The 27324-nt window shown below is 38.9% G+C and overlaps 3 long non-coding RNA genes across 8 annotated transcripts; 2 read left to right on the top strand and 1 right to left on the bottom strand.

Annotated features, from left to right (window-relative positions):
* Positions 1-443: 443 nt before the first annotated feature.
* LOC135298823 (uncharacterized) lies at positions 444-5652 on the bottom strand. Its single transcript, XR_010360840.1, has 3 exons — positions 5504-5652; positions 1189-1270; positions 444-651 (listed from the first exon to the last, which is right to left on the bottom strand). It is a non-coding gene; the product is annotated as an uncharacterized LOC135298823 (long non-coding RNA).
* LOC135298824 (uncharacterized) lies at positions 5383-12716 on the top strand. 6 transcript variants are annotated; one of them, XR_010360844.1, is made up of 7 exons: positions 5383-5418; positions 5580-5754; positions 6410-6586; positions 8069-8313; positions 9159-9459; positions 9944-10009; positions 10380-11546. It is a non-coding gene; the product is annotated as an uncharacterized LOC135298824 (long non-coding RNA). The 6 variants fall into 6 exon arrangements; XR_010360843.1 differs by lacking the exon at positions 5383-5418 and adding an exon at positions 11736-12716 and having other exon boundaries at positions 5429-5754; positions 10380-10467; XR_010360842.1 differs by lacking the exon at positions 5383-5418 and having other exon boundaries at positions 5427-5754; positions 9159-9647; positions 10380-11549.
* A 6107-nt stretch (positions 12717-18823) lies between these two features.
* LOC135299958 (uncharacterized) lies at positions 18824-20328 on the top strand. Its single transcript, XR_010361800.1, has 3 exons — positions 18824-18951; positions 19080-19204; positions 20096-20328. It is a non-coding gene; the product is annotated as an uncharacterized LOC135299958 (long non-coding RNA).
* The last annotated feature ends 6996 nt before the right edge of the window (positions 20329-27324 follow it).

Genomic DNA, 27324 nt, shown 5'->3' with positions numbered 1-27324 from the left:
TTCTCCCAAAATGGAACCACCTGAGCTTTTCTAATAGCTGGTGACATCCATTAGCACTTCTCTCAGAAATTGAAAACATTTTCCATCTGTTCATACACACTCATTACAAAGTAGTTAAGAGCCTATGGGATCACACAGACACATTTTTGCAAATTAAAAAATATCAAGATGAGTTATTGAAGAAGCAGGGATGACTTTGTAATAAGCATCTAGGCCTTAAACTTTCCCTTTCCTCAGACACTGCAGACACCCCATTAGCTGAAACCTGTTTAGTCTGTAACCTTCCAGAATATGACATTTTGAAACTCTATGCTATACATCCTGCGAGAAGTCGAGCCAGCCCTGCCCATTTACACTACTCTAACAAAGAGCAGAAATCAGTCAGTTTTTGGCAGACATCCCTAAAGTGAAGCAGCTAAGAGAACTCAAATAAAAATGGAACATTTACATAAACAATGAGATCAGACAGTTTTATATTAATATGCAATAAACTTCATTAATAATATGCTTGCAAGTTTTCATGCCTGAAATTTTCTCTAACCAGTAAGTCTGAATTTGTCTTTCCTGAAGGAAAATTTATTTGAAATTGACATTTTAATAAATTCCTTAAGGTGATGGAAGATCAGTGAAAGGCTTCTACAGGCCAGGCTTCTAGAATGACAGAGAAGGCTTGGTTGGAGATACACGTCAAAACAAATAAACACAATATTCATTCAACTTAAATATGTTTAGAGGTCTTCGTCAAAAATCAATCTTCTTGGAAGTGATTCCAGTACCATCTCACTCTGTGTATGTTTCTTCACATAACCAACCCCTTGGTCAGACCTCCAGTTTGTACACGTGTCTAATTGATTACTGAGTACAATCTGAGGGTTACCATATTTTACATTGTTGGGTCCTAAGCCTGATTCATAGCTCCAAAAGCTTATGATTTTTTTTTAAGTAAAGTGGATGGCACATGTCTTGGTCTTGTGGACACCATGACAAATCAGATTGCTGAGCAATCACCAGCTCTATGAAGTTTAACCAGGGCAAGTGACTGATTCTGCACCTGGGATGGGGCAACCCTGAATGTATGCACAGAGCGGGAAGCAAGTGGCTGGACAGCTTGCTCAACAAGGAAATATTGTCTGGGAAGACATAAAAGTAACTGTGAAGGAAATATAGCAAGGAAGAAGAAACACTTACTGTGGGAACCTTGGATTATCCATTAGTGGTGCACATGCTATGCCCATGTTTCAGTCCAAAGTTGGTGTCAGCGAATTCCAGGCTGTAGAAAAAAGGTCTGTATGAGCTCACTCAACAAGTCAAATGTTTTTGGATGTTGCACAAATATACATGAGCATGAGCAAAGAAGGAAGCATAGAACAGTGGTTGGTCATCTGCAAAACAAGAAATAAGGTCCATATGTTCTTAGGACTCCTAGAGCAAAAGGCTCACTAGGATATTTCTCTGCACCCTTCCAATAGTTCCTGTTAAGCTGTGCGATGATGACACACCTTCCAGCTCCAGGATTTTCTGTGTTACCATACCAGGTGTTTGTTTGATTGGCTTGTCTTACATAAACACTGAGCTGACTAAAATCTTAACCTGAGTCAACATTAGAGCATTCAATTTTCCACTTTCATTTCACATATTAGATTTTCTCAGTCTCTGTTACAAACGAGGAGTTAGTTGCCAGGAAGCTCCTTTTTTTTAACATCACTTACGATATTTATTCTAAGTAGCCGACAGAGAAAACAAAGAATCATGTATTGGCTAAAACTCTTAGAAGGTGGACTGTAACAAAAAACTAAATCCTTGCTAAATGTTGATAGATTGCCAGCAGCATACAGCAACAATGGAGACAGTCAGAATTAAGGGCACAATTTGACACTGTGTGCAGAGTAACAGCAACTGCAGATGTTTGAAGATATCTTTCAGCTGGTTGGCTTTAAGAGGACAGAATAAAGACTGAACTATGAGGGAAATGAGAGTCCTCCTGTCAATTCTGATGTGTGAGGCAACCTTCTATAGCTTAACAATTAAATCCTTTTCAAGCATTACAGACACGTAAAATAAGATGAGTCAAAGAGAGGTGATGTCATCCATTATAGAAGTGCTAATGTAATAGATTACTATGGAGGATTATGGCCAACATTCCCCAAAAATTAGTCTCTCTGCTCTGCATTTAATCACTGAATGATCTTAGCCAAGATGTTTAAACACAAACCCATGAAGTGAGCCTTTAACGGTAGAGTTTTTTATAAATGCCCAAGTCATCTGAATGTCTTTGTTTCTTTGAAAAAATGAATTGCACTTTCATTGCCTTTTGATGAAAGTCTTGCGTACATAACAGATTTGAAAATTTCTCTCCTACATTTGTGATCAGGCTTCCAAATTTGTATGATATTGGTGAAAACACGAAGAGTGAAATCAGCATGCATAATCAAGGCATGATGTTTTTAAAGGCCTGTTGGATCCTGATGTTTTTGCTAACATCCCTGCTGTAGCCAGCAGAACAGACAGGCCATGTGCTGTGGGTCCTGGGAACAGGCAGAGTGAGGAGATACTTTGGGAGAATTCTGCATGGGTATTCTACCAGAACCTGTCTCTGCTGGGGCTGTAGCCTCAACTTTCACAGCTTTTTGCCACTGTTGACATTTCTTCATTACAAACTTCCATGTTTCATACCAAAACCCGAGCAGCCCTATTTTTCAATGCCAACCAAATGTCAATTTCCTGCATCAATAACTGTAAGTAGCCTAACATACCTGGAGGTCCAGGTCTTCATTTATTAGACTCAATGCATTTACACTGACTTTATCCGATCTGTAATAATCTTTGCCATCTGATGATAGTTCTTCCTGTTTAAGCAGAACCACATTTTCTGTGAAATCCAGAGCCTGCATTACCTTCAATTTATGCATGGGACCTTCAGGGAAACTGCATTTCTTTTTACATGCTTTTGTATTTAAAGGGATAAAAAGAACAAGTCAGCTACCTTGGAGCAAATAATGCTGTGAACTTAATGACACCACACTGTCAAATTTACTTCAGGATGATACATTTGTTCATTAATTATGATATTTTAGGTGAATGTCATACTTTTCTTTATCTGCATGCTTAACTAGACTTCAACCTTTTCAGCAGGTTTTCCACTGAATCGTTTTCTCGCATAAAAGTATTGGAACCATGCCTCCCTTTTCTTTAGAAATACCTCTGCCGTTTTCCTGACCCTACTACTGGCTGGGAGAATAGATTAAAACTTCAGAGCTGTGAGTTACATTAGTGATATCTATGGTGATCAGTGATAAAGCAAAGTGTTGGCATGTCACTGAGGAGCAGATCTCTTTCTATATTAAATAACCTTTTCTTGCGGATGATGAAAAAGCCCTGCTAGAATCATAGAAAGATTTGTGTGGGAAGGGTCCTCTGGAGGCTTGTTGTTAGATCAGACTTCTGAAAGGCCTGTCCAGGCAAGTGCTGAAGATATCAAAGGCTCTGGATTTAATTGCAAAATAGTATCCATTGCAGGATTGTCATTCTACAGCTGAATCACATAACAAGCAAATGCACAGCAGGGCCACCATTAATTGAAAGTGAAAGCAGCATCCAAATGAACCCTGCTCTACTTCAAATGAAGCCAAAGATTTGCAATCCTACTCACAGTGGACCAAAGCTTTCATCAACTATTTTGCACCCAGTATTCAAGTTATTCCATTGTTGGCTTCAAAGGAAAATCACAGGGATAACAGGCAGCCAAAGACGGAGGACCCCAAGTCCATAAGCTGAGTGAGAGCCTCACTGTGTTGATATGCTGGTCCTGCTGGACCATGCAAGAATCCTTTGTTTGATAGCCATGGTACTGATTTCAGATCTGGAAAACTGCTTTATAGGGAATCGTAGAATAGTTTGGGTTCGAAGGGACTATTGCACCTCACCCAGTACAATTCCCGAGCTGAAGGACATAAGGAATCCACCTAAATTAATGCATAACAAAGCCAACTCTAAAAGGAGTTTGAGTGGCTAGGTAGGAGATAGTTGGTTATGCATTACAGTCCTAGGCAGGAACTGCAGTCAAGAGCCACATTTTCCCAAAACCTTTGCACCCAGAAACACCCCATGCAGAGAGGGAATCAGCAGTCATGAATCAGTTTTATCCATGCTGAATAAAACACAGAGACCTTTGACTCAAGCGTGGAGACAGAACACTCTGTCTGAGCAATATAATTAGAAAAAAAAGGAAGCCAGAAGGTTGGCTGAGCTTATGCAGATGCGTATTCATGGCTTTGCTAGGAAAAGACTGTTAAAGATGTGTTCATTTTCTTTCTAAATGTCAGTTTTTACTGAGCAATCCATGCTACTGTCCAATGACTTATTAAAAAGAGAAGGACTTTGAAGCCCAAGATCCCAGAAAGCTGCTCATATCTGTTTGCTTATTTACCCACAATTTTTTTCTTGTGCAGCCAGTTTAGCTCCTGCCTCAGTGAGTAAACACACTGCAGATGCAGCGCTGATGACATTGGGCCTAACAGAGCCCTCAAAATAAAACCATAAATTGTTTCTTTGAATTGTCAAGGAAACGAGACTTTCCAAGTCTAAGTTCAGAATAGTTCCTAAAGTCAATCTCAGTCCAGTGTGTGTGCTGAAGCTACAAGGCTTCAATGCTTTAAGTAATTTTTGTTGTTGTTGTTGTTGTGGTTTCTTTTCCTGTTAAGGACACCCCATCTCCTATTTTTTGTTGGTCTTTACAAAGTAAGGTAATGCTAGAGGAGAAGCTGTCATCACATCTTTTTGTGTGTGTGTTTTAAGTTACTTATAAGAAAGATTTACAATTCATATTTTAAAATAAAAGCAAAAAAAAAAGCACTCTTGTTAACTTGTAAATTTGGGGGCTGTTTCTGAGCTGATGTTTCAATTATGCAAAGCTCTTTTACCACAAATCCACACTGTAAAAGTGTTTCCCAACTCACTTGTTCCATAATGCAACCAATATATTTTAAGCTGTTTGAGTTTGAACTGTAAGTTTTATCTAATTATATCAGAAATTGTTACCAATATCAGGTTGTTTGTTACTTTCTCTGTAAAGTGAAAAAATTTGACAAAGGTAGTATTACATCTATAGATGTACTAATAACAGGCCTTTGTTCATTTTTTTGCTTTATGGATTAGGAGAACTGGAATAAAAAATGTCTTTCATAGTAGCCTTTAATTCAGTTGCTAACCTAACAATGAAAACTAAGAGTATAATTACTGTAACTGTAATCAGTTGGCCCCTGGCAGAAGGAAATTCATTCATAACATGCTACATGCAAAAATTCATCATGTAAGGTCTTTATACACACAATTCTATATTTAATTGTTCTGCCCTAGTTACAGAGACTCAGATCCTTGGGGGTGGTTGGTGATGACAAGAGAAGGAACTAGGATGGAGAGGTTCAGTTTGGATTTTTTCTTCTCTGTTCCAGCCCTCTTTTTCCCAGACAGCACTCAGTCCCTGGATTTCCTTCCCTTCTCCTACCTAGCCATTCCCAATACCATTTTTCCTTTCTCCATCTGCTTCCCTAAGGATTTGTCTCATGATGTTCTGGTTCCAGAGTCCTTCAGAGCAGAGGAAGGCTGGGCTTGCAGTTCCGACACCAGGATTCCACTCCATGTCCACTGAGGCCTGATGTCATAGGGAGAGTCTGGAGACTGAGACAGAACTTTTGGGATTCACCTCGGTGCTTTTACTACTCTTGTGTTCCTCTCTGGAATTGCTTTTGTCCATTGGTAGGAAGGAGGATGGGAGGGAAGTCTTTTGGGACATGTCAGTGCTTCTAAAAATTCATGCCAGTCTTCCCTCTGGCCCAGAGTGAGGAGCAACACCCCAGCAGCTGCCCTGCTTTGTCCCAAGGACTTTGGTGCATATACCAAGTTTTATCAGGAGTATATCCTCCTTTTGTCTTCTAAAACAGAGAAATCTCTGTTTTGTGTCTGCATTCTGGACACACATGCAGGATCTTAATTAAAATGCAGGAAGCACCTGTTTTCTGTGGGCATTTCTTCCTTTTAAAAATCCAAAGTCAAGTTGAATAAAAATGTTTTTTGTAATGATTTGAATGAACAATTAGAAAACTTGTTTAATAATATAAAAAGCCATGACGTTTTGATGTTGGGAGGAAATTCTTTACTCTGAGTGTTGTGAGGCACTGGAACAGATTTGCCAGACAAGCTGTGGTTCTCCCATGCCTGGAAGTGTTCAAGGCCAAGTTGAATGGGGTTTTTAGAAACCTGGACAAGTGAAAGGTGTCCCTTATGGTCAGAGGTCCGGAATTACATGATCTTTAAGATCCCTTTCCAACCCAAGCTATTCTGTGATTTGATGATTTATGCTTTGCTATAGAAAGTTAATTTCAGTCACTTTAATTTGGTTGTTATGTAACAGGACTTTTGTATGCATCAACAACACCCCAAGTTCTTCTCCACTAACAAGCACTTCCCAAGAGCGGGTGTATGAAGTCAGGAACCACTGTGGTAAATTCAGTAAGCGTGTGTGAGAAGATATGGATGGCTGTAAGCTTTTGACTGCAGCATGAAAGAGCCAACAGCAGCAGTCCTACAGGTCTCTGGAATATTACAGCATAGAATGCCAAGAGCACAACCTTATAGGATTAATGAGACATTATTAAAAGAAATTAACTATTTGAATAGAATTTCCAGGAGCACCATTTTTGACATCACTAAGAGCAGAGTAGCTGAATGTTCTTAAAGCACACTCAGTCAGCATCTGTGATTGTGAAGAAAATTGTGTATACAAGGGATGGGCAGGCATTCTAAACCTTTTGGAGCATAATGTGGCAAATTTTATCTGAAAATTATTAGAATTAATCACAAATCATATCTTTAAGAAAGGTGAGTGCTACCATTATAAAATAATAGGTGCATATTATATTTCATACAAAGTCACGACTTCAGCACATCTCTGAGTCTCTGGCAAAGAGCCCTTGCTAGCACTCACTAGAACAAGTTCATAGAAGAAATTCATAGAAGGAAATCCATCAGGGTTATTTAACAGTATAATACTACTACTTGCTCAGCTGCACATTGTTGGTAGCTGGGAAGGTGTAACTAGGAAAGTACTACTACATAACCTGCCATAATATTTTTCCCCCAGGCACCCACTATGGTACATTATTGGATGCATAACGCAGACTTAATGGAATCCATTCGGCTATGGTTGAGATACAAGGATTATGAGTACACAAAATAGGTTTATGGGTTATTTATTTTATTCTGTCGCTAACATGCCAAAGTTAAGCAGACTTTCTTTAAAGGAAATGGAATGGAAATTCATTCACGATAGACTCCAAATTCAAAAAAGTCTGAAAAAGGTGGGAGTAAAGTCAGGGCAGTAATTCAACCTTGACTGTAATCTTTGCTCTGTCTACCACTGTAATCATTCACTCCCAACTCCTGGATGTTGGCCCTAGATTGACCAGAGTATAAGAACTCCCACTGAGCCCATGAGGGTCACTAAGATGATCAGTGATAAATCAACATGTTTTACTCCTACCAGCTGTGATGGAATAATTGCTTTGAACATTGTAGTTATTAAAATCACATTTGTCATGGGGAAAAAAAAAAAAAAAAAAAGGAAAAAAAAGAGATTGAGGACTCAAAGGGTCTATATATATATATAAGTTATGTTTTTCTATAAGGTATTTAATTTTCTTTTTTAAAAAAGATAACTTCATTGCATTGAACTGAGAGAGAAAGAAGAAAGACACATGGGAGAACAACCAAAATAAATTCCAGTTTGTGGCATTAGTTGCTCTCTCCCAGTGCCAGTAGCTAATTGTCATACTGGGGCATGCTGTGAGGACATTGAAAATAGCTCAAATGGCAGCATATGCCTGTTCTGTTGTTTAGATATGCAGGCCCCCTCCGCCCTGCTTGGTTTTGTTTATCTCTCTGCATATAGTTTTCCTGGGAATCAAGTTTTACAAGTGTTTAATCCTTTTTTTGTGTGTATTAAATTCTTTGTCAGGCTACATAGAAATGAGGAAGAAAAGGGAAACCAATATTTCTAAAATCTTTTCCCCAGGTGACTTGCTTATGAGCAAAGGCCAAACTGTGTCCAGGAGGTATCTTCTAACTCTGCTGATAAAGAAACCTGAGCTGAATGAAGTGTGGACACTCACCTGTAGGCTGGTTTCCATACACCCATATCAGTAATATTTTCAAACAGGCCTACGGTACAGAGAAGGTAGGAGATATTGCCAGTGTTCATAACACAGAACAGCCTTCAGACTGCTCTGAATTAATTCCAAGGACTGAAAGGATGGAAAGGTAAAGCTGATGTCAGAGGAAGTTAAAAAAAATCACAAAAACTTCACAGCAGCTATGGGGTAGTCTTGGAGCTGTGACAACAGCGTGCTAGAAAATGGAGTTGTTAAGAGTCCCCATGAACCATGTGAAGAGGTCCTAGGAATAGGATAATGTAAAACCTTATTTCTTTGACAACTAATTGCTCAAATAGGTTTAATCAGCAAGTGTAATAGAGTATAAGGTTAAATAATTACCATGTGGTGTCTCCTGGAGTGGGTCCACTGGAAGATGGCAAAGCTGATCAAGGCACTGGAGCACCTCTTTTGCAAGAAAAGGTCAAGGGAGATAGGTCTGTTGAGCCTTGAGAAGAGATGACTGAGAGGGAACATCATCAATGTCCATGAGTATTTGATGGGAGGTGTCAAGGGATGTTTCCAGGCTCTTCAAACAATAGGAAAAGAGGCAATGAGCAGAAACTGGGGCACAGGAAGTTCATTATTATAAATGCATGGCAACCCCTGTGTAAGGGAAGAATGATGAATCTGACTCCATGTTGTCAGAAGGCTAATTTATTATTTTATTATACTATGTTATATTAAAGAATACTATACTTTACTAAAGAACACAGAAAATATACTTACTGAGTGCTGAAAATATAATAAAGAAAACTGGTGACTCTTTCCAGAGTCCCGACACAGCTTGGCCCTAATTGGCCAATGAGTTAAAACAACTCACACCAGAGTCCAATCAGGCAATCACCTGTGGGTAAACAATCTCCAAACACATTCCAGACGAGCACAAAACAGGAGAAGCAAATGAGATAAGGATTGTTTTTCTTTTCTCTGAGGCCTCTCGTTTCCTTTCAGCTTCCCGGGAGAAAAACCCTGGGCAAAGGAATCATGTTCAGAGAATGTGAATGCCACAGTTCCCCCTGAACATGAGGAAGAACTTTCTTTACTGGGCTGATGACTGAGCACTAGAACAGATTGACCAGAAATGTTGAGGAGTCTCCCTCACTGCAGATATTCAGGAGATGCCTGGACACAATCCTGTGCCCTGTGCTCTAGGATGAACCTGCTTGAGCAGAGAGGCTGGACCAGGAGACCTGCTGTTGCCTGTGCCAACTGACCCATTCTGTGATTCTGTGATTAGCTGATTTTGCCTAGAGTGAGTAACACAAAATGCCAGCATGATTGTTTTTCAACAGTCAGAATAGACTGAGAGAAAAAATAAATGCTTTCTGCCCACTGCGTGTCACATCATATATCCTGCACTTCTGCAATATTAAATTCTTCTTTTAGGATCATAGTTACTTGCCTCTGCATGAGTCCTTGGTTCCTACAAGGCTTATTCAGGTGAAAATTAAATTGACATTTCCTAAGAACTGGAAAATGAGAAATATATTAAATTATTATATAAGCAGAGAGATTTTTAGATGGGGTCTTTTTTCCCCTCTGGGTCTACAAAGATTATTAAGGGCATCTGATCAATCCCATCTTGGGGGAAATAACAATTTTAAAGTTCTTATTTACAGACTTCTAATTGTCATTTTTAAAGGAGTCTTGTATTATGCTAAATTAAAGTATGAAATCTGAACCTGTTGAAATATGCAATGATTTCGGGGGGGGGGGGATCTCCTTTTTCAATGCAGAATTTATACCAAATGAAGATCAATAGGAAATGAGATTCCTCTCCTACCAGACCACTGTTATAAAAGGTAAAAGAGCAAAACCCATTTATTTCTGCATGGAAAGGAACAGGGTTACTATCTATGCAAAATTATACAGCCAGTATACAACAGTCTTTTATTCCTAAAGGGCAGTGGAATAGGAATGCTCCATTTTCTAAAACCTCAACACCTACTTCAAATGAAGTTTGGTGTGAAAAGATGATTGAGGTGCCCTCTAACTCAGAAAAAATATTAGAAACTGAAGAACTGCTTCTCTACATGGGAAAGGCACAGCAAGAGACTCAGATCAGGAAGCAGAGACAGACAGCATTCAGCTGACAAATAAAAATGGGTTTTATGACATAAGGATGAGTGAGGAACAAACTCCTGAGGGATGTTTTATCTTGATTATCTGCAGAGATGCCTTTCTGGAGGGCAGGATTAACACCAGCACAGAAGATATTGCTTGATGCAAGAGTGATGTACATGAGATTCTCTGCCTTGAAGTAAGATTGGATAATCATAAGGAGTCTTTTTGTCTATAAATGGCATGACTGATTTCCCAGGCATGCATAGCTCTCAAGTGGAGTCTGTTTAGACTGTTTAATCTATGCAGATTTTCAGACTGGAGTTGTGGAAAATGAGTGAAGCAAATATATTTTAACTAATGCTTTACAACATGCTATGGCAGCTCTCAGCTATGGCAGAGAGCATGGAATATATTGTACCATGCTAGACAAGCCACTCTCCTGTGTGTTAAGATCAGCTTATTGTGAGATGCCTCTACCCAAAAAAAAAAGGTCAAACAAGACCATGTGCCAAAATCAATAATGTGGATTTTATTTGACAGTAAAATGTGAGGTAGAGAGGTGGAAAGAAATAGAAAAGAGGGAGGGGGAGAGAGAAATAGATTAAGTAGAAAGATATTCACCATGCCTGTGGATACAGTAGTATCCTATTGGTCCTTCATCATGGTCTTCTTTGTGGTGTGATTCCTCCAGCCCCTCAAAACTTTTCATCCTTTATACATTTTAGCAATCAAAGGAATCAATGTCCATGGGCTACATTATTTTCTCAATTCCAGTGCTATTTATGCCCATGTTCAGTCTTTCTATTCCTTTGAGTTGATGGGTTTCTTATATGGTTCCCCGCTTCCAGACCAGCCAGAGCTGATTTTCAGCACAGTTGCTGTTTTGGCTTCCTTTGTGTATTCTTTATGTCCATTATCAGTCTTCCCCCAGCTTATTTACCTCTTCCTAGCTTGAGATAATCAGACAATAGTACCATCTTTACCTTACCTCAGGTTACAGGTGCTTATCTAACTGTCCAAACTTCCAGGAATTCATGAAGGAATATTTGGGTGGAGGGTGGGATGTGTTCAAAGGTCACTGATGATTGAGCAGGTTCTTCTCTCTGCAGTTTTCCATAGTGGACATAGTCCTTCAGTGATCTTAACAGTGTGTGAGGAAATTATGATCCATAAGTCTCTTACACTGTGGCGCCAATGACCATCCAAGTCTCACCCTTTATATCCTGACTTTGGAAAACTGAGTGCAGAGGGAGCTGTAATGCTCTTTGTTTCCCTTCAGCAGCATAACATGGATGTGTTAGGGATTATCTGACACTCCCTTATGCTGCTCTACTGAAAAATTCACCTTTTGTGTCAAGAGAAAGGGTAGTGAACTTGTTTACAACATACAGAATTTGAAATTAAGAATTAAAAAAATTAAAAAGTGATTCTTATTGAGGGCCCTCTGCCTTTCTGCCCTGACAGGAATGAGAAAGAAGGTATGCAGGCAGCCCTCAGAGAAGTTTGCAACTTATTGTGCTTCAAACTTATGTGCTAGAGAGAGGAACAACTGCCAAAATACATCCTTGTGCTTCATTTTAGCAAACAAGAACAACCTAGAAGAGTGGCTCAGCTTTAAGAGAATGTGTCCTCAAATATTTGTATTAGCAATTCTCTTACCTAATCCAGAGTTAATTGGAAGAAAAGAATTATTCCATGACTGGCAGTCTTACATGGCCCTTTTAATTATGCCTCTCCTGTTATTTGGATAAAGATTTGATGGATGGACCTATATAATCTTGCACTAAATTCCTATTTTACAGGGATGAGAAAGCGTGCATCGTACTCATATTGTAATATTCAGATAACCATCTTTATAATTATATCTACCTGTAGGACTTATAAAGAACGACCTAGAATCAGGCTACTAAGTCCTTACTCAACCACTATAACTGAGGTAATAACTGAGCTGTTTCATATAAAGTCAGAGATTTTCCCTACTACTCATTAGTTACCTGCATGGTAATGCTGGGAATGTTGATTGCATGGAGGGAGAAGCCACAGAAATGGGCAAACCAAACAATTAGGATTCCAAAATACACTTTTAATGAGTTAGTTTTATAATGGTGATGTAAGAGCCTTGTTTAATTTACAGCTGCATCTTAGTTTCTATTATAAGTCCAACATTATTTTCTGATTTTATTACATAAATTGTTGATAACACTGAGAATTAGATTTTAATCAAGAAAAGATTACTCCTGGGCACTAAATCTCTGATTAATGCACCAGTCCAGGAGAGCACTGTAGCATGTAATTTTATCCCTGCTTAGTAGAGTACATAAAGTCATGCTTAATTTGAAGCCTGTGAAAACTCCCATTGACTTAAATAAGCAGGTTTATGAGAATCCAGAAGAATCCAAAGCACAAATTCAGTAGTAAATAAAATGAAAACAAGAACAGTAAAAGTTGCTGATTTATTCTCTCCCATTCTCCTCCCAAGTTGCAGTTATTCTGCTGTCACAACATTAACATTGTTCATGATTTGTCAAGAAGGTTTTTTCCATGATGTCTCTTGTGTACAAGATGCTGTACAAACCCCAAAAGATAAGAAGCCCACCCCAAGTGTTTGCAGTCCATTTCTAGCTGATCCTGCAGTGTCAGCTAGATACCTTACCTAAGGGACATTGAAACTCAAAGTTTCATTGAGGTTTGTCTTTCTTGCACTTCTGCATTGTTATTAATGACACATGGTTTTGCACAAAAGCTGAATTTGTATGTCAGACTGTGTTCTTAACATTGCCAAAAACCCAAACATGAAGCTGAATTTATATACAGAGTCTTACAAAACTGATTTAAAAAATTAACATGAATTGCTAAGTACTGCCCAAATTAACACAAATCAGAGTTCATTACGTAGCATTAGGAGGCAATTTATTGCAATCATTATGCCTGCTGTTACAGAGAACCATATGCCAACTCCAGAAATAACAAGCATTCTGAATCAGGGTCATTGCTGTCATATTTGCATGTGAAACACATTAATTGATCTCCTGTGCACATTAAAATTTAAATCCACGCTTTTTTGCTGTTGAATGTTCCATCATAGCTTTGTTGTGAGAAGGGACAGACTTGGTGGAGAGAGAAATGATGTTTTAGAGTAATACTTGTCCCAAACCATGATAGATTATTTAGTTAAATCCATTCTGCTTAGCTAAATGAAGTCCTAAATATCCTTTGGTTTCCACAGCAGTAAGACATGCAGTCTTACATGTCAGACGTGTGAAATAACATGGTCTTACTCATGTCATCTTGTTCTGGTGGTCTTCCTCAAGGGGCTGTATCTCTAAGAGATAAAGGGTGGACAACACAGTATTTATGAAAATCTCTTCTGTTAAGGTTGTTGTGCAATGCAAAAAGGATAATAAATCTCATTGTTCAGTCACTAAGAATGAGAATGTTAGTGTGATCTTCAGCTGTAACTCCCAGGAGACAGAGCTGCAGTGCAAATTAAAACAGCTTGGAAATCAAGATGGGTCACGGAGTTGATGTTAGAGAGTTGACTTTTGGAAGTGGAGTCAGTGAAGGAGGATGAGATGAAATATTTTAAGATCAAAGAGAGAGATTAAATTAAACAAGCCCAACATTGAAATTGGACAGGAGAGAATTGGGCACTGAGAAAGGGGTTTGTCAACAGCTATTTAAGGCAAGATGGGAGCATTAAGTAGGACAGAAGAGGAGCAGTAATAGTGGCTGTCCCAGATTGTCTGTACTGCAGCTGATGCCAATTCATTGACCATGAGGAAAATCTTTCCCTCTTGCCCCTTGAAAAGGAAGATGCATCTCTCAAGCTGTCTGCTGGTATAGTAGTCCAAAAGGACTTGCTGTTTGGTTAAGGTTTACCCTGTCAAGTCACATGGGTTTCTCTAATCTGTATTTTCCTTGATTCCTATAGGCCAGAGAGAAAATGGTTTGAAAATGCAGTATGATTATGGATTGTTTTGCCCCACTTTGCTTTTTGTGAGAGCAGATTTTCTGGAGCACATTCTCCAGGGTTTTCCAGCACAAAATTGTCCTGCTCTGAGAAAATAAATCATATGCCTATCTATATATCCTTTACCAAGTGAATACAGCATTTCTGTTGTAGTGTGTGTCTGTCATCCTTAACAACAAAATGGAAGTAAATTAGAAAATAGTAACTTAACCAAAATCATCTCACCAGCATGAGCAAAATAACCCAGAAAACCTTAAACTTTTCTCAGTTAATGTGCAAATAATGGCAGCTCAATGTTAGCAGTGCAAACAGCTGTTGTGCTTACCTAGACAGAGGGCAACTTCTCTGTAATGATGTGGGTTATTTAAATCTTCAGAGATAACATTATCAGGAGCAGCACACAATGCTACAGCATTTATCATTCACCCACTCTGTTCTTGTCAGTGCAGAGAACATAAACACATTGCTTTCCAAGCAGGAAGTCAGATAGGCCAAAGCATGAATTTGAGAGCTGAGTGCTATTAACCTTCAGCAAATGTGAAGATAGCAGATATGCTTCAGCGATTGCATAAGGAAAATAAGTCTGTGCAACCATGTTGTTTTGCACTTAGTACCAGTAAATGTGGGTACTGAACTCAGCACTGCACAGACACCTGCCATCCCAAAAAATAGCAGGCGACATTTTAGCAATGGCAGAGACTGATGCATTCTGATTCCTGCTGGGAAATCCAAGAGATAAGGGATTATAGTCGGTAAAGCATTCTGCCATCACCATGACACCCAGATAGCTCTGTGACTATTCAGGTTCCCTGTAAATACATTAGTGAGCTGAGCAGCTCTGGCAGCTGGGATACACATGCTGAGTGGGGAGCCATCCACGGACAGATGGGCAGGAAGGGCTGCAGGAAAGGACAGGGCTGAAACCCTAAATCCAGAATGCTGAACTGACCTTTGCTATATCCCTAACACACATAAGACACTGCTTATGGGGTGTTAGACAAAGAGAAACATTGCTTTTGGATCTGCTTTGGGTTGAGCTGGGAAAGAGCAGAGTGTGGGCAAGAGCTGCTTTTCCAATAGATTTAAAGACCAAGAGAGATGCCTAGTGCCTTGTAAACAAGCCATATGAGTTCCCAGAGAATAGTGGTGCAAACAGAGCCTTGATTAAGTCTGGGTCTATGTCTGAAATGCTTCTTTTTCCATCTTGTCCAAAGTGTTTATGGATGGGGTACAGGTAAAGCAGTGACGGTGTTTCCTGTAATGTCCATCTGTGTTCCAGGATGGTGGCATGCAGGTTCCTGTGAAGTGTTTGCTCTTCCAGACAAAGGGAAGTCTAATAAGGTCAACATGGTGATAAGGGAGCTTACAATTTGCCTTTAGTTCTGCTTAGGCCATATTGCAATCTATTCTTGACAAATGTTCTTTGTCTGTATATATACTGAGACAAAATCAAAACGTTTCAGATGAGTCAATGTTCATTTCCTTGCTGATTTCATAGTCTGAAACTATCTGTTAGATTACAGAAAAATGCAAGGAAACAGAATGATTTACAGCTCCTTTCAGTTTAATGTCTTCTCAAAACCTGATTAATACTATCTCTGTCCCATTACAATGAAATAATTATTTAACAAACTCCAAGATAATCTTCTCATATCTGTCCAGTCTGAGAGGGAAAGACATATATTGGCAACTTTATGGTGACTGAAAAAGAGTAATGCCTGCCTATCAATATTGTACAGATCTCTGAAAGATTCAATAGATCCAAAAACCATTGGATTAGAGAAGCATCATGGTTTAACCCTAGCCAGCCCAGTACATAAAGGAGATTCCTTACTCCAGAGTTGGTCATTCTGTACAAAATGAAATATTAAATTCCTGGCAAAAATGTTCTATCCTTTGCATCACTGACTGCTTGGAGTCCATGTTAGTCTGGGCTCAGAACACAGACAAAAAGTTTTGTGTTTTTAACCTTTATCTCCTCCCAGACATTCTTCCCTACAGTTCCACAAGCTCTGGCAGTGCTGACAGAGGTGTGAACTGCAGCAGCAGCAAGGGGGCAAGCTGCTGACAGAGAAAGTGAGTCCTTCCAGCCTGCTTTGCTTTTGGGTAAATCTCTCATTTTTCCTTCTTAATTGGAAACATGTGTTTACCTGCAAGGAAAAGAGAATGTGGATATAAAAGCTCAGCATCCTCACACACCAGTTTTTCAGCCAGCTATTCATAAGTAGAAAAAAGATTTCTCAGGGATAAGTAGAAACATTTAAATTCCAATATGGCTATTATTATACTAACTTTTTCTTTTCTATTTTTTTTTTAATCTTAGCAGGGACTCTTTATCTCTTTTTTTTAAACGTCTATAAACATGCAGAGAAATTAATAGCTGTTTTGTGTAATAGAAAAGCAGCAAAGTGCTCCAAAGAGCAGACGTATTTTGTTTGGACTTTTGCTTATAGGAAATGTAAAAGACAATCTTTTTAAATACACAGTGAAACGTTTGCTTTACTTCTCTAACTTTGAAGCTAGATTGGAGCCTGCACTGCCTTTTTGAAGGAGCTTATAATGGAAATGGTGAGACATCCTTAACTGCAGCAGATCAAGTGATTTCCCTCACAATGCAACCCAGCGTGGGAAAGCATCAGCAGTTAAGGAGACTAGAGGAAAGTGTGAACTGTCCCCAGAAGCCATTACATTAGTGAAGTTTATCTCAGCCGGGTAATTCGCCTCAGTGAAGAGCAGAATTTAATTTACTGTTGGAGCAGCAGCAGCAGCATAGCAGTGCTATTTGTGTGCTCTTTATCTAAGGTGCTATATATTGTGCTCTGAGATAAAAAGTCATTCTTTTTTTTTTTCCTGGAGGAGACAAATTAGATATTAGCAATCATAAGTGTTTCTCACCATACCGATAACTCCTTGTATGCATCTTTGCATTTGTTTTCATGACCCTTAGCCTAACAGCTCCTTGGAAAGGTCATAAGCAGGAATCTCCTTCCCCAGCTTAGTAGGAAAGAAACACATGGGGCATAGTTATGAGGACAGTCCCACAAACACATCATGGTCATTTCACTAGAAAGGAAAGTGCTGTCTGCAGAAGTGAAAGAGGAGAAGATCAAAGATATCATTCTAGACAGATGGGTTTTCAAAAATTTGTCCCTTTATGGAAGAGTTTAATTTCTAATTTCTGGAGGAACCAAGTATTTCTCCACTTTCAACATCAGTGTCCCAGCTTTGTTGTGTTCCAGGAATAAGGCACTCCTTGAGAGAAGACAGATTATGAGGTTGCAGAGCAGTGTTTCTTAAACCCCACTGCTTAACCACAGCAAACTGACAGCAGCTTTCATGTCACCTCTTGGTTTCGGCCTTCAAGCCAGACCATGGCTTATCATGTCCTGGACACCACAGATTTTAGAGTCAACCCAACCATACTGCAGCAAAAACCAATCCATTTTCATCACAGTGGCACTGTGGAAACAACAAACCCCACTCCCTGAGGTGGCTGGAGCCTATTTATTCCTGGTGGGGAGCCATGGAAGGGCACAGGGTATTTGTGAGATTGCTGGTCCAAAGGCCCATCAGGCTAATCAAACATTTCCTGCTGCAAGGGAAGCACTCATTTCTTTTTCTCAGAGGGCTTTCAAGTGTATACAGAGCTATCAAAATACTCTGAGACACTTTGGAGAAGTAAGAAAACATACAGTCTCTTAGGCCAGATACTCACTTGAATTCTGTGAACCAACACTCCCTCATGTGGCTTCCAAAAACTGAGAGGAAAGAAAGGTGCACTTAGAATCGTCAAAGTGAAAATACTGCCAGTGTAGTTCATCAATGGAATAATTCAGAGCAGTACTGCCAGCAAGGCAATAGATCTTTAGCAATGTGACCAATCTGGGCTTGACTCTCTTCTGTTGTCCACCACAAATTGATATAATCATGATGAATCTCTTTAAAGCATGTTACCTCTATTTCCTCTTTCAAAATGTGGCCTCAGAGATATTCTGCTCCTTCTAGCCTAAGGTACATATTTCACCTCCCGCAATTAATACACTTTCTGGAGATTCCTATTTTAAACATCATCATTTTATTAAAATGTTTCAATCATCTCAGGTGATGAAAAGATGTTCATGTGCTTTTTAAAGGCTGTGAGCAGTTCTTCCCTTTTCTAGGCAGAGTCGAGCTGTTTGTGCATGTGTCCAGACAATTGCCAATTCACCTAAATGAATGAGAGGAGAGAATGGGAGGAAGGATTTGCATGACTGATGGCAAGAATGAATTACTTCCAGCCACCCAGCAGCACAGTAATTGATGTCTGGAAGGCACTGCAAGTGCCACAGAATAGCTGTCAGTGTCACAGATGGTCTGGGTGCTTTGGTGTGGAGTTAACACTGTGACAGAGGGATTGGCATGGTGTGAACACACCACCACCATCCTTGGCTGGCCACCTCGGGCAGCACTGGCAGCACGGGTGTGCTGTGCTACACAGAAGATGTCTCTAGAAAAGAAAACTGAGATGAAACCAGCAGCAGAGGCCTATAAGACATATGTGCATTTCTCCCATATCATTTCAGATTCCTAGAAGATAAGGGGGTTTTGGTTTATTTATTTTTTTCTTATTATTATTCTATTTTTCATTTTTTTATGCTCTGGAACCATCTTGGAGACAAAGTTTCTTTCTGAAGACTGGAATTTTCTAAGGTTCTCACCAGGTATTGAAAGGTAAAAATACTCCATGAGTTTATTTATTAGCTCCCACAGCATCCTGAGAAAGCATTTTCAGATAGAAAAACATCTTACCCAGCAGTGTGACTGGGATTACTGCATCACACACTTCAGTTTCTGTGCAGACCAGGCATTGGAAAAGGCTCCCCAGGGAAGTGGTCATAGCACCAAACCTGACAGAAGTCACTCAAGAAGCATTTGGACACCACTCTCAGGCACATGGAGTGATTTTTGGGATGTCCTGTGCAGGGTGAGGAGTTTCATTCAATGATCCTTGTGGGTCCCTTTCAACTCTGGATATTCTATGGTTCTACAATTCTATGGTTCCATGATCCTGTGATTCCAGAGATCAAAGCTCTGACTCTGTCCTCAAGTGACTGACTCAGGAAAGGAATCCAATTCAGAGTAGTAGGAATTAGGCTGTTTGTTTAGCTGTGGCGCTCAATCACTCCTTATGCCCCTACTGCATGATTGTTTATTTATTTGCTATTTGTCTTGTCTTGACTATGGATTGTGGGCTCACCATGTGGAACAGTCCATCCTTTTTATTTTCAAACCTGTGGGTGGAAATCTTAAATGCTTAGATCCTGGTTTTCCCTTGAAACCTGACTTGCACTCCTGCATATTTTAGAGATGTATTTTGTTGTAATTTTTGACAGTATATCAAATAGATCAGTAATCATTCATTAAGGATGGCACTTTTTGAGGCAGAGTTTGAATTAAAACAGAATTTTGTGCTGATTCTGGCTTAATTCTTTCCTGATCTTTACTTTAGCCATGAAGGCATCACTCTAGTTTGATAAGATCTGGGAAAACATCATTTACCAACAAAGCAGCATATCTGCTCAGACAAAATTAGTTTGCTCAAAAAACCAAATATTTATTTAACATCTATTTAAGGTTAATGGAAGATTATTTTTAAAGATAATAATTTATTACATAAACCAAATACAAGTAAAGAAGAATTAAATTATTAAATAGATGCATGAAACAGATCTGTTAACATTTCTTTAACATGAATAAACAAAACTGGTATTAATAATTTGCAGTCAAAGTGGGTCTGCACTTGTAGAATCCTAATTATGAGCTGAACAACAAGTTAAATATTGTCTCCCTCTTTTTATATATCTAACTCTTTTAGAAAACAAATCGCTCAAGATGCTTACGTGTGTTAATTGCCAAAACCATTTTGAAAAACACCTCTGAATGCTGACTTCACGCAGTGGGAACTGCTAGGTCATACCTTTACAGAAGATGGTACTCCCTCCAAAGTGACAGAGTTGCCCCAGTACAAAAAGGTTTTTTTGGACTGGGGAAACAGATCCAATGCAGCCAGTTGAGATAATTTCTCACCTAGTAGAAACCCCCTGCATGATGTTGAAACACACAGGACTGGGATGTTTTGCACAAACCAAAAGCTTGGCCCTGAGGCTTGTTATTTCTGAAAAGAAGTGGAAGAGTAGTCTGCAGCTGAAGATTACCAATGTAAGTAGAGAATTTCTGTCCTTCAGAATGCAGAGAAGCCACTGCACCAAAGCAGAATGTGGCTAATTATTCCAAATGGTATTTAAAAGGAAGCTAAAAGCTTGGTCTTCAAGTCTCCCAGACAAGAAAAGTCTTCATTCCAAAGTTTTGGTTAGCTGCCCTTAATGTGAAACAAATTTTGTTGAGCAAAGCTGAGCAAAGTATATTTCAGTAAATAATCTACTATCTCATTCACACGTTTTTCGTATCTCACTCATTAAAGAGGTAGAATCTTGGCACACCTATGATCACACATTCTAAAACATAGAAACCATTCAGTTCTGATTAGTAGGTGATATTAGAGGAATGTTGTAAAACACATCAATTAAACAAAAATACATTTCACAAAATCTGTTTCAGCGCCTCCACTTTGAGTCTAAGTTTAAAAAAGAGCTTTTCATCCATTAGAGAGAGATTAAAAGAATTGGCACATAGATTATTCACGAGGTGCATTTTGAGGAAAATTTAATTAAAGACAACAGCAAGCAAATAATAATAGCTCATGGTTCAGCATATTGATGAACATGGTGAAGCAATTTAAGTTCTGCTTTCATTATGTTTGTCTTCCATAAAAAGCTGCTCTTCTCCAATCAAGAATGCTGTGGCAGTGAGCTGCTAAATCATGATCTCCTACCTTCTTTTGAAAAGAGACAGGAGGAGCACACAGCAGGGACAGTGAGGCCAATGGTTCTGGAACTTGCTGCACCACAGAGTAGTAGTAAGCACTACTAGTAATTAATTAGTTGTCTTGGTAGTAGGCACTACCAAGAGAGCAGCAAGAAAATCATAATGAGGCACAAAACTCCTGCCTCTGTTCACTGTTGGATTTTTGGCATTACACAACCATGGGTTTGAGCTTCCAGCTGGAGAATGAAGTAATTATGTATGTGTCCCTCGGGGCTGAGGACTGGGAGGTTAGCGAAAAAAGTTCCTTTATAGATAGCTTAGGGGAACTCCTTGCTGGATAGTGGTTGATTAGCTTTGCAGACATAGTTACCAGAAGCTCATTTAGTCACTGAAAGAATGTTTCAGGACAGGCATGTCTGGTTCCATGGATTTTGATGGCTCCACTGGGATGAGATATTGATTTTAGTGGTGGTGGATCTGCTCTGCCATGTTTGCTTTTGCTCTTTGATTTTTTCAGTTTTAGCCTTTCTAGTTCTGTGAGAATATTTCCTCTAGTGATGGATTTTGTGAGTTAGGGATATTTGCAAGTCAGCAGGAAGAGTTCTGAAGACCTTTCTTTCGAGCCATGAACTTCTTTTCACACATGTAATGATTTTTTAATGACTTTGAAAATTTCAATACACGCTAGTTAAGGCCTGTGCTATGTTAGCAGATTTCTTTTTTGTCTTGTAATCCCTGGTATTCAAGGTAATTCTTCAAAAATTCAATTTGTTTCTCAGAAGCAGCATTCTTTACAGGTTTGTGGTTGACTTTACATTAGTGAGGTGAACGCCAGCTGAGATTTCCATAGAGCATTTACAACAATATTGATGGGCTTTGCTATACATTACAGTTTTCAGAAAGGAGATTAAAGAATATAGGAATTCCACTTAAACCCTCTCAAATGTCAGCATGTGAAGGCAGAAACCACAGAAGTGAGGATATTGCCAGTGCTCTAAAGCATAGTAGTGATCAGACTTCATGCACTTGCACGTCAGTGTTACCTTCTGCCCCTTACCGAAGAGAATGTCATCACACTTGCCTCCTTTTGCCAAAAAATCCTACAAAATCAGATTGCTCTCTGTGTCTCCTTCTCTCACTCTTCCTTGTACCCCGGCCAGTCCTCATAGACCTTGAGTTAGATATGCCCTAATTTTTCGTGGCTCCACTTCACCTTTTCTACATTAAATGACTGAAGCACAAATATTGCACCACAGCCTGTTCAAGAAGGACACAGCATGGTGGAATGATCCACCATCCAGAGGTTAAACAGGACTGACCTTTTCATTCCTACCTTTCTGGTTTCATGCCAGCTACTGACACTTAGGGAATGGGATGGTGGTGTAGAGCATTTTGAGAAGCATTTTTCTGAGAAAATCAGCATCGGTGAAAGTAGGATGCAACAATGCAAGAAACTTGTAAAGGCACAAACAGCAGCAAGAAGAATTTGCTTAATCACTTTGATATGAACAATATCCTTCTCCTGTACTCATATTATCAGGGCTTTTTCCTCAATCCAAAGCCTACTGATATCATTGGAAAACTTTCCACAGGTTTCAGAGCTTCAGACTGGGGCCACAGAGACAATGTCTGCAAGCAAGGAGCCAACTTGGCCTCCTTTCTGCTGTCAAGTATTTAGGTCCAGAGAGTAAGAAGCATCCTGGTGTCCTGGGACAGGTGCTCAGCCAGGTCTCTTCTTTGACAGATATATAAACTTTGTAAGTTAAGTACCCAGCCTTCAATAGTTTTGGTTTCATTTGTATCCTCTATTGCACAAAATTATGGGAAATGTAAATGCTCTTCTTTTACAGTAATTTTTAAAGTCAAACCTACGTTTTAAATGTGTAAGCTCTCCTATCATGTTAGATAATCATAAGTCCCTGTTTCTAAAACATCAGAGAACTCCTTTTACATATTCACCTATTTTCAAGGTGCACATCTTGAGTCTAATTTTTATTTATAATTAAGTTTCTATGCTGGTGGCTAACTGCAGACTACACTTAGAAAAGAGCTTTAATTGTTGCCAGAATTTTCCTAAAAGACCTAACCAAACCCAAGAATATATTATTTCCAGTTCATCCTTGAGCAAATTGCTATAGATTTGTGTAATGTATGGCCTTCATCAAAAGTGGTGGAAAAAAAGGGTTACTTAGACAAAATTATACTTCTGCTTTCTGCTATTTTTACTCTGTAAGTGATCTTATGATTTCAGATTAGACATAAATGAGTGAAACCTTCGTCTCAAGGAAAAAAATTACAATTTTCATTTTGAATTAGCAACGCTGATAACTTAAGGATAATTAGATTAAAGGGAAAGAAGGACATTGTTAACAAAAGTACCTTGAAGTGAGTCTTCCCTGGTTTTTATATGAAATACAATACAAAAGGAAAGTGTGGCAGAAGTAAAGAATGTGACATTTAGAAGTAAATTTTAGCCAACCACATATTTTTGTGTTATATGGATGTGTGATGGATTGCACATAAATGTGCTCCAGAAGGAAAGACCTCCTGAAAAATGGCTATACTATAAACTTCCACTACTAGTACAAGACCTCAGCATTTGGATAGTAAAAGTCTTAGTTCTTAAACCTTCTTGCCTTTAGCATCAGGAAGCCATAAGCAGCTACAGATAATGGTGAGCAAGTTTTATAGTTTTTATCTATGGTTTAAAATTTTTGTCCTCCTTGGCTCCTTCCACAAAAATCTGACTGACTACAACATCTCCCTGTGCCTCATGAATGTCAAAGAGTAAAATTCCAAGGACTCTGCTTTCTGGGACTCCTTTATTTATTTCTTTATTTTCTCTTTCCTTTCTACAAAACATTTTTGTGGGTCTCAAATGCCAGGCCTTTCTTTATCCTCTAATCTTTCCAGTGTTTTTTCTTTTACGTTTCTTTGTACTTACTCCCTTGGCATTGGTCAGGTATTTTCCACTCAGGGATGCATATCAAGCTGTATCTCACTTCTAAGGAGATATTGCAAATTTTTTTCCACATTCATTTTTGCTGGTATCTGGTGTATGTCTGGTAACTACCCAGAAATCTCAAATTCAGCAGTGCCTTTACAATATAGCAGCATTTCCCACAGACAAAATGCTATACATGACTTTGTTGTTTAATTCAGAGTGTGCTGATATTTTTTCCATGATCTGGATGCAGACTCCATGTTGCATAGATTTGTTTTTAACCTGAGACAGCAGACAATGAGATATAAACAGTCCCCAGTTCTCAACAGATTTTACTATAAAAAGCATATGGGAGAAAACTGAGCTACTTTTTTTGCCCAGCACTTACATAAAACTTGCAAAGCACAGGGTTCTCCTCTATTTTAAGACCATGAAACAAAACGCAATTAGCTAGAAGGCATAACATCTTCCAGGGTTTGTAATCAATGCATCAAGCCCTGTTTACTGCTGAAGCCCTTTTCAGTCAAATTTTTGTTAGTTTTCTCCTATGGCCTCCCATGTGTGAAAATGTTTAAAAGCACAGAGGCGCAAGCTGAAGTGTAAAATATCTGCATTGGAATGGAAATCCTGTGAATGGCAATGTCACCTTTGGCAATGTTTTGGTTCATTTTCATTAATAAGGATGAGGAAGCCTATTTTAGTGCCAGAAGGACACAGCTGCTCACTGGTTTGGCATCTTGGTGTTGAGGTGACAGACTAAAATACGTTGTTTTGGAGATACAGTTGAACAAAATTTAAATAAAAAGCATTCAGGGGAGCATCTTCCCCATAAAATTGATGCACTTCTTTCACCTTCAAGAAACAAAAACAACTAATGAATGCTGCATTTCATGCAAGGCATACAATGTAATTTTCATGCTTGTTCAATTCCAATGAGAAACATGAATGTCCACCTTTTAGGGGACAAATTGTAAATGTGTCACCTGAGGCCTTGAGAACATCAGTGAATTACAGTAGCATGAAATACCTGCTTTAAAACATTTCTTTATATTCATCCATCTCTTCTTGGATTTTTAGGTGCGTGACTCTAAATTTTCTATCCTACATATTAAGTACAGATTTCTGGAAGTGAGACCTCTTCCTTAAATAACTACAGAGAGGAACACAAACACAAAATGCAGACCTGATGTAAAAGAACACAGTTATAATCCCTTGAAAGACAAAAATTATTTTGTTTTTCTGTGTATTCTGGTCTGAGCTCCAGAAGTAGGTTTGTTTCTGAGTAAAGGTGTCACTGGCAGATTCAATTGCTTACTGACACTGAACATCACACAGGGACAATGTGTATTTCTTTCTACCTTTAGTGTCTGTCATTTTTTGGAAGCCTTTTTTTGACTAGTAGTTTGTGAACTATTCTCCTTGGAATTCAAAAATGAATGAAAAATAGATTTCAAGTCAGGAGAGAAAATGTTGTGGGTCATTTAGGGTCAGACTCAAATGACAGACATTAATTATTTCACCTAACATTTTTGAAGTGCCCTGCAAATTACTAGACACAATTCTCCCAGGATGAGGAGCTCTGTAGTACATCAGTCTTAGTAAGAAACTGGAAACCATAAGAATCCCATTAAGTACCTAAATACCTCTTAAAAGCTATCCCTGTTGGTCCTTTCACTCCTTTTTTCAGATCTGCAGTACACATGACACATGAGGGTAGCTAGAATGATGCTACTGATAAAAACCAAGTGTCTTTAATTTTTAATATCTCTGACAGTGGCTTTTTTTATTGTGTACTCTCTAAATGTTAAGTCTTGTTTCTAAACAAAATGTGATGATACTTGCATATGCCACCTGAAAGAGCTAGAAAATCTCCTTTCCTTCCTAATCCTCCTAGGTCCACAGAGATATATTGCCTGTCTTCTAAAAAACCCTAGCCTAGTTTATGAAGACAATTTGACTGTTTCTTCTACTGTTCCCCCATTTATTTCTTGTTCTTCTATTCTACCTCCAAAAATATCAATAAAATTTCTTTTTGTATGCCTGAAGAAACTGCTAGAGATTTGTTCACATTATCTTTTTGTATAAGTAAAAGCATGTACATCTTTGAACAATACAGTAAAGAGCACACTTGCTAGCAAGAGAAGTTAAAGAAGCTGCACGTAGGAAACTTCTGTATGATTTAAAATCACACAAACAGAGCATGAGCCTCAAGGTTGAAGTGATGTTATTACCATACAAAAGAACATGGAACTAAAGAGGCAAAACTGCCACTCTATTTTCAAAAATAAAATAAAATTGCACACAACTTTTCCCACAATACTTCACTGTCTTGAAAGCACCAAGTCTTTTGTAGCTTTATGATAAAAACTTCTGGTAATAAAAACAAGGACTGGAACAGGTTGCCAGGGAAGTTGTGGATGCCCCATCCTTGGAAGTGTTCAAGGACAATTTGGATGGGGCTCTGGGCAACCTGGTCTAGTGGAAGTGTCCCTGCCCACAGCAAGGAGGTTGGAATGAGATGGTCTTTAATGTCCCTTCCATCCCAGGCCATTCTACGACTCCATGACTTTGCCATGACAAACATCAACATGAAGGAAGAACCTACAGAAGGTGGGAAAAGGATCACTGATGTTTTCCGTCCAGGTTTATGTCTGTCAAAAGCCATACCTCACTCTGGCTACTCAGGGTCACGTCATTCTGGAACTGTTCACTGGCATAATTGCTGTCACACAAAACACACAGAGTTCATGTTAACCACAGCTTTGAACATGATAGTAAAGACCCTTACACAGACCTTTCTGGCAATGTTTATGCTGACATTAAATTTCCTGTGCATATTTTTGCAGTAAAAGCATCACATATTTTGGTTTTGTTTTCTTTCCCATATTGTTCAAAAATTTAATGCTTGTCAGAGAGTTGTGTGACAGCCAAGGGAAAGAAGCAAGAAGCAAGAATCAATATGAAAAGTTACAAACATGTGTCAAAATTGCTTCTTTATGTAACATCAATGCTACTGCTGTCATGCTTTTAGAGGCCACCCTTAAATGTCACACTGAGAGGTGAGGAGTATGGTAGAAGGGGCAGTGAAAATTGCTCCCAATAAAATGCAGTTTTCCTGAGAGACAACGGTGGGGACTCAAAAGGTGACATACACAAAGTTACTATTATATTTCTCTTTTTATTAAAACCCTTCACAATCTCAAAACCTCCAGTCCAGCATGTGTGGATAAAATAAGTAATTATTGCAAAGGAATATGATTAGTCCTTCAGGCAGA

The sequence above is a fragment of the Passer domesticus genome, chromosome 4 (genome assembly GCF_036417665.1).
Source record: "Passer domesticus isolate bPasDom1 chromosome 4, bPasDom1.hap1, whole genome shotgun sequence".
Lineage (NCBI taxonomy): Eukaryota > Metazoa > Chordata > Aves > Passeriformes > Passeridae > Passer > Passer domesticus.
Note: the sequence above shows the minus strand (reverse complement) of the source record. Positions and strands in the feature narration are given on the sequence as shown.